Consider the following 8,241-nt stretch of genomic DNA (forward strand, 5'->3'; position numbering starts at 1 on the left):
GAATCCTCTTGGCTTCTTGCCTCATCCTGGTGTCCTTGAAAGGTCCAAGAAGCCTCTGGCAATATGCTGGGGTCACTCTGAAGGGTAGCGGAAAGTGAAGGCAATGTTTGTCTTGGGCCCTTTCAGCCATAAAGTGCTGATTGTTAGGACAAATCCAAATGGACTGAGGGATCAGCTGAGTGGTGTACAGAATGTCCCTGACCTCAGGGGATGCCTGATGCTATCTTACGTGGGACACATTCCCACTCCTTCCATTGTGTTTTCTGTCCAGCTCTAGGTTTCATTGTAATACCATGATGTGCTGATCAGGAAACTCTCAACCAGCCTTCAGTAAAACAGAAAGGCTGAATGCTGGCTTTATGTTCCATATTCCTGATGCATTAATCATCATCATCATCATCACCATCATCATCACCATCACCATCACCATCTTATTTGTATGCCGCCTTTCCACAGGCAAGGTATCAATTTACCATGTCCACCTGGGAAGGGGGTGGAGGGTTTTGTGTGTGTGTGTTACTCTTAGCATTAACTAATGAATCCCATGAGGGACAGAGTGTGCTTTCAAGAGGGGACAGGCATCAGAAACAACTTTGACAACAGATTTATGAACTGAAGGGCAGGTTTTGCTACCACTGTTCCCAAGTGCAGCGATTGACTTCCTTCCCATAGGAATGAATGGCAACTCTTCACTTTCAGGGGGTTAGGTCAAGTGTTGCAGTTGGGACATCTGTGGCCAGAAGCTTTGGATACGCCACTGAGCTCATCCAGAGATAAGGAGGTGGCCTGTTGCAATGTACCACATTGAGGAAACAGTGGTACCTCGGGTTACAGACACTTCAGATTACAGACTCCGCTAATCCAGAAATAGTACCTTGGGTTAAGAACTTTGCTTCAGGATGAGAACAGAAATCACGCAGTGGCACCAGCTCAGCGGCAGCGGGAGGCCCCATTAGCTAAAGTGGTACCCCAGGTTAAGAACAGTTTCAGGTTAAGAACGGACCTCCAGAACGAATTAAGTTCTTAACACGAGGTACCACTGTACTGTACATTGACACCCTAGAATGTGGCTGAAAGTTTATAAGTTAAATCAGTGCTTGCATCTGTTGTTCATTTCAGAACATCGCTATGGTCTGCATGGTCTCTAGACACAAAACCCAATCTTTCTCTAGACAGTAAAAGGTGGTAATAACTAGTAGTAGCAGTTTATATTGTGATAAGCAACAGGTTGCTTGCTGAACACAGCCATTGTATAAAACCAATAGGAACATTATTGGCATCTCAGGTACAAGAAGCCTCTGGCAAAACGCTTTGGTCTCTCTGAGGAACAGCAAAGGTGTGGGGAGTGGTTCCCTTTGGCTCTTTGGAGAATAATGTACGGATTATTTGGGGAAATCCCCATGGACTGAGGGATCAACCAAATGCTGTACAGAATGTCCTAGACTTCCATGGCCACCTGATGCTATCTTACACGATAGAATTATGTGATCTCTACCAGGATGCTGCAGCCAGGCATATGTGGTTGTTGCACCACACAATCATTCAGCTGAATGCGGGCCATTAGACCTGGACTAGAGAATTTTTACATTAAAAGGCCTGGATACAGAAGAGCAGATTTTAGCCAAATGCATCTCTTCCCCAGAACTAGAGTTTGTATGTATTGAGGGACTATGCAGTCATTGGGGATCATTTTGACCTTGCCTTACACACTCCCACAGCTTGTAAGCTGGACTAATTGAATGGAACCTTTTTCCCTCAAGAAGACTGCACCCAGAATTTTAAATGAACCAAAGGAATGAGTACTGTATACTCATATACAAGAGAAGGAAAGAAAGAAGTTTAGAGGGACCCCTCTGTCACAGCAGTAGGTTTTGGGATATCCCAATCACTCAGTCACCAGAAGGATACGAAAGGAAACAAGTCCTTTCTCCAAATGCAAAAACTGAGTTCAGCTGAAGCTGGTCTATTAGGGCCAATGATTTATCCTCAAGTTTCCACTAGATTCCCAAATTACACTCTTTCTGTCCCCCACAACCTCCAACAATCTATTTTAATGAGTCCTTCATTCTTTTCTGCCACTCTCCCATTCTCTAGCTAATCTCTGCAAAAGCATTGATGTGGTGAGGAGGGTCCACCTACCTGCCTGTAGGCGGGGGGGAACACCCAATTAGTAGTAGTAGTAGTAGTTGTAGTAGCTTAACTTCTGGTAAGGAAGATGTCACCTGGTTTGAAGAACCAGACACAATGCAACTATGCTATAAGGCCAGAGGGAGCCTGGATGGCATCTAAGCTCATCTGATCCCGGTGGGTTTGGAAGGTACAAAAGGCCTTCGGCAATATGCTAGGCTGTCTCTCAAAAGCAGGAGTGACGTGGGCTGTGAATCCCTTGGCCTATTTGTGGCATGGTGTAGTGATTGTTAGCAGAAATCCTAATGGGCTGAGGGATCAGCCCAATGCTGTACACCATGTCTTAAACCTCCTTGCCCACCTAATACTATCTTATGTGAAAGGAATGCCTGTTCCTTTCACAGGGCACCTGTTATATGAGGCTGGGAGGAACCTTCTTGGTTTCTTACCTCATTATGGTCAGCTTGACAGGTACAAGAAGCCCCTGTCAATATAGTATGGTGGCTCTGAAGAGCAGCAGGGATGTGGGTGGGGGTTCCTCTTCACATGAAAGAGGGAGCAAGCTTGTTTTCTCCTGCTCTAGAGGGTAGGACTCAAACCAATGGCTTCAAGTTACAAGAAAGCCACTTCTGAGCTGGAGAGGAGGTGGGGTTGCGGGTCCACCCCCTCCCACACATGCAGGGGCTGGCTCTTAGGCCCCGCGAGAGCAAGGGAATCCTCGGGCGCGTCACCAACCCGGCTGGTCAATCGGTGGGCCGGGAAGGCGTGGCCTAGCGCATTTAAGGCTGGTGCGCCCGGGGACCACCCTCTTTGCCTCGTTCCAGCTGCCCCGGTTTTCCCATCCCACCCACCCTTAGGTTTAGCTAGCTTTGACCTTGCTATGGACTCCAGTTTTTTGCCGCAAGGGGCCTGGTAGGTATTTTTCCACTTGGCACATTTCCAGCCATTTGGTTTTTTCACCTAAAGGTAAAGGTAAAGGTACCCCTGCCCGTACGGGCCAGTCTTGACAGACTCTAGGGTTGTGCGCTCATCTCACTCTAGAGGCCGGGAGCCAGAGCTGTCCGCAGACACTTCCGAGTCACGTGGCCAGTGTGACGAAGCTGCTCTGGCGAGCCAGAGCCACACAAGGAAACGCCGTTTACCTTCCCGCTAGTAAGCGGTCCCTATTTATCTACTTGCACCCGGGGGTGCTTTCGAACTGCTAGGTTGGCAGGCGCTGGGACCGAGCAAAGGAAGCGCACCCCGCCGCGGAGATTCGAACCACCGACCATGCGATCGGCAAGTCCTTGGCGCTGAGGTTTTACCTACAGCGCCACCCGCGTCGCCGCAAGGGGCCTGGTAGGTATTTTTCCACTTGGCACATTTCCAGCCATTTGGTTTTTTCGCCTACCTCGTAGCAAACGTCACAACTTCCTCGGTATTGGCGGTTAGGCATTGGCAGGGGTTATTGTTATGCAAATGACGGGGGAAGGAAGTGCCATCACCTTCCCCCAAGGAAAAGGGTGGTCCGGTAGAGGACTCTGGGGGGGTGTTGCCCTGTCCAAAACCTAGGGAGGTGAGGGCCTATGGCACGCCCCCGAGCGGTGACACCCGGGGGATCCTAGTTGGTGTACTTCAGCAGGGCTCCCCCGGCTTGTGGTTAACCCTTCCTGGTCTCCATGCTGGGTAGTCGATAGGAGCCAGTGCCTAAGGCCAATAGCTTTCAATTCCTGTAATCAATAAAGTTGTGGCCTTTTACGCCCATTAACCTTAAATAATGTCTTCATTTCACACGGGGGGAGGGGACTTGCCACGCAACGGAGATTCCAACTAAACATATGGAAAAACGTTCTGACAGTAAGAGCTGTTCAACAGTGGAACCGTCTCCTTGGAGGTTTTTAAGCAGAGGCTGGATGGCCATCTTTCACGGATGCTTTAGCTGAAATTCCTGCATTGCAGGGGGTTAAACTAGATGGCCCTTGGGGTCCCTTCTATGATTCTATGATAATTCGGTGCAAAATGTACAGATTGTGTACACAAATTGAAATGGGCTGTACATAATGTCCCAGAGTTTGGTGCTGGAAGCTGGAGGTGCCATTGGTGGTCAAGATGATTGATAGGAGGCCATTGTTCTCAGGGACCATCTTGCCTGCATCCATCCTATTAACCCTAGAGCTGCCTGCACACTGAGAAGAGGCCATGTGTCACCTGGTCAAGCTGACCGCCTCCTCCCCAGTACTGGAGATGACCTGGTTCAACCTTCCTGATCCCTATATTGCTTGGGGAAAACGCTTGATGGTCCTTGGGTCTGAGCACTGCCAGAGCCACTGCCACGTGGTATAATCCATGAGTGGCCGCCACTGTATAGGGTGTTGCCAGTGAGGCCTCTTACAGGGGTGAAGAGCCAACTTCTGAGATGTGCTTTGTGAGAAAGAAGCGGACAAGTTGCTGCAGCACTAGCCATACAACTGCACCATTGAGCTATTCCTGGGGGCGCCGTTCCCTGCTGGCTGCCTATATGGCAGAGATAGGACTGAACAGGAAGGCTGGGAACTGTCCCCTCCTCTGCCTCCTCGGCTCCTCTCGGAAGAGGAGGGGGAGTGGGAAGATTTGCGCCCCTTGGATCCAGCCGTTTCAAGAGGAGAAGGAGACAGGGTTGACTTACAGCTGTGGGAGTTTTTGGAGAAGAATTTGGCAAGTGGCTTCATCCATCTGTTGAAGGCACCAGGCAGTGCCCCGATGGTGTTTGTCAAGAAGTGGAGGACAGTGGTGCTGCATGGATTACAGAAGCCTCAACTGAGCCCCCACTCAGTCCCCACTGGCCCTCATAGGATAGCTGCTTGAGGGTCTGAGGGTGGCCAAAGTCTTCACAAAATGTCAGGAATGAACTAGCTCCAAGCAAGGGTTGGCAGCCAGCTGCAGAAAGCAGCCAAGAACAGAGAAGCTTTGGTGTTAGTCAGGCAGGGGAGAGCTGGCAGCTGCAGACTTCAGCTCTTCCTGACCTTGACGGGCAGGATGATATGGCAGGAGCTGAGAGCAGGCTAGAACACAGCCAAAGCTCGCCAACAGCACAATCAGGCACAAACAAACTCAGAGACAGCCTCTCAGAAAAGGAAGAGGTTGGAGCTGATCCAATAATGGGAGCAAATGGGAGGGCTGCTAGATAGGAAGCAAAACAAGAGACACAAGGGTCATAAGTTCAATATCTTCTTTAGATGCCGGAAGGAGTCTTCAGAAGGGTCATCTTAAGTAATGATGCCGGAGGCTTTGTTAGAGCCGTCTGGAGCTATGTTTGTTTTTGCAATAAATCCTCCTTTTTAATTAGCTACGCTTATTGTGTTATCAAGCTGGGAACCTGGACTCCTGATACAAAACTGGACCTGAGGTGGTATACAAGATGAGTGGAAAACAATAACCCAAGAGAAGACGCCAGTGATTTATTACGCAAGGCAGGAGCCAGGGCTGGAGGAAGGAGAAAAATCTGAGCAGGAGGAGATGGAGCAGGGGGCAGGATGTGGGGCGGGAGCTGGGGCCACTCTGAAGAGCAGCAGGGATAAGGGCAGTGGTTGCCTTGGGCCATTTCAGCCACAAAGTGCTGGTTGTTAAGACAAATCCAAATGGGCTGAGGGATCAGCTGTGCGCCATACAGAATGTCCCGGACTGATTGCAAATTGTATGAATGTTAAGATGATGCAGGATAGAAAATAATCTGGCATTAGTAAATTAGTGGAAAGATGTATGAAAAAAAGCGAACTATAAGAACAAGGTTGAAATTTTGATTAATATTATGTCAAATTTAAATATCTATATATCTGATAATAAAGTTTAAAATTGGAGACATAATATTTGAAAATTACAAAATAAGATTTGAAAGAAGGTGAAGCACTGCTGAATATAACTTAACAAATGGGAACGCAGGAAAGGGAGATGTGAGGAAGTCCGAAAGGAAGGTTATGGAAGTTTGGTTAATCGAAATCTAATTATGCTGTATGTTATTTATTTTGTGTTTACTTTTTTTTCTTCTTCTATGTTGGTGGTGGTGTTTTATATGTTTGGTGATGTATTGTTTAAAATCTTTAATAAATATTTTATTAAAAAAAAAAAACAGAATGTCCCGGACTGTCAGGGACTGGGCAGAGGAGATATGGCAGAGACTGCCTCCTCAGCCTGACCCTTCCAGGGGGGAGGAAGAGGAAGACAGTTTAGATTTACAACAGGGGTTTGCGGGAGCTCACAGCTCAGAGGCAAATGGGGGGGGGAGTTGGGAAATAATGGGAGAGGAGGAAGAGGAAGAGGAAGCAGCAGAGAGATGACAGCCGATGGACACAGTGTCTTTAGAAAGCATTCCAGGACCACCACCACCACCCTGAACCCAGCAAGCCATAAAGGTAGGAGAGCAAAGAGCTCAAAGACAGAGGGCACATAGCAGCTCCCATAGAAGTGACAAATGAGGAAGTGGGAGAGATGGGGGGATGGAGATTCACTCGGGACAACACCATTATCCAAGAGGCTGGGTTCTATAGCCGCTCTCTGTAAATATTGAATAAAAAGAAACTCCCTTGTCTTTATACTTTCCCTTTGTCTTTCTACTATATACTATACTGGCAATCAGCTGGGAGTCGCTCATAGCAGCCTGACACAGACCTCAGCTGATGCCTGATGGCATCTTACGGTGGAAGACATGCCTGTTCCTTTCACTGGGTTTTCTGTTCAGCTCTAGTTTTAAATTGTAACGCCTTGATGTGCTGAGCAATCTACTCTCAACCAACCTGCAGGTGAAACAGAATGGATGAACGCTGGCTTTATAGGCCATATTCCCTATTTTTTTCTGTTAGGCCAGCACTTTTCTGGTTGTAGCATCAGGAGGAGATATCTTGTTGCTATCTTCTCATGATCTCTTCAGGAAGGAACAATAGTGATGGCTAGCCAGAGCTGCAAAAGTTTAGACGAATACAAATACAATATATTTATTGTCATTGTCCCATACAGAACAATGAAATTGAAAATCTACATAAGACATTCAAAAACCCCTAAAAACTCTGAAACCCCATTTTAAAATACAATATACTATAGAGACTCCTTATGCTGTGTTTAGAACCAGAATTGCATTTGCGTAGAACCTGTTTCTCAGGTGGTTAGTCCTGGTCTTTATAACCCTATACCTTCTTCCAGAAGGCAGAAGCTGAAAGAGATCATTTCCGGGGTGTGTACTACCCTGCACTATCTCTGCAGATTTCTTATGGCATCTGACAGCATAGATTTGATCTAAGGTGGGAAGAGTGCACCCAACCCCTTTCTGCCACTGTAGTACATTTGAGCTTTTCTCTATTACTCAGTAACCAGAAGGTTACGAAAGGAGACTAGTTCCCTCTCCAAATGTAAGGCCTAAGTTTAGTAGAGGTTGCTCCATTTGTGGCCAGCAATTTATTTTTAATTTTCCACTGAAATCCCAAAGCCAGAATCTTTCTGTCCCACCCGTCCTTCAATAATCCATTTCAATCTAGAGAATCCCAAATACTTTTCCGTTAAACTCTCATTCCCTGCACAGGTTAGCCATTCTCAATCCAAGCAGAGCACTATGGCCACAAAGTCCCACCAGTCTGGCTGAAAAACCTGGCAGTAGCTCAACTTCTGGCAAGCAAGACCTCACTTAGTTTGAGGAGCTAGGTTCAACTCAGCCCTTGTATAAGGCCAGGGGAACCTCCTTGGCTTCCCAGTTCATCTGGGCTTGAAAGGTACAAGAGGCTTCTGGCAACATCCTGGGGTGACTCTGGAGAGCAGCAGAGATGTGGGTTCTCTCTGCTTTTGCGGGGAATAATGTACTGATTGTTAGGAAAAATCCTAACAGGTTGAAGAATCGGCTGGATGCTGCACAGAATGTCCCAGACCTCAGAGGCCACCAGATAATATCTGATGTGTGTTCCTGGCAATTAGCAATACATCCATTGTATAAGGCTGGGAGGAACCTTGTTGGCTTCTCGCTTCATCCCGGGGGATCTTGAAAGGTAGAGGACACCTCTGCCAATATGCTGGGATGGCTCCGAAGAGCAACAGAGGTGTGGGCAAAAGTTTCTTGGACTTTTCGGCACACGATGTACTGATTTTTCAGACAAATCCAAATGGCCTAAAAGATCA

Source organism: Podarcis pityusensis (assembly GCF_964106645.2).
Source record: "Podarcis pityusensis genome assembly, chromosome: 2".
NCBI classification, from domain to species: domain Eukaryota; kingdom Metazoa; phylum Chordata; class Lepidosauria; order Squamata; family Lacertidae; genus Podarcis; species Podarcis pityusensis.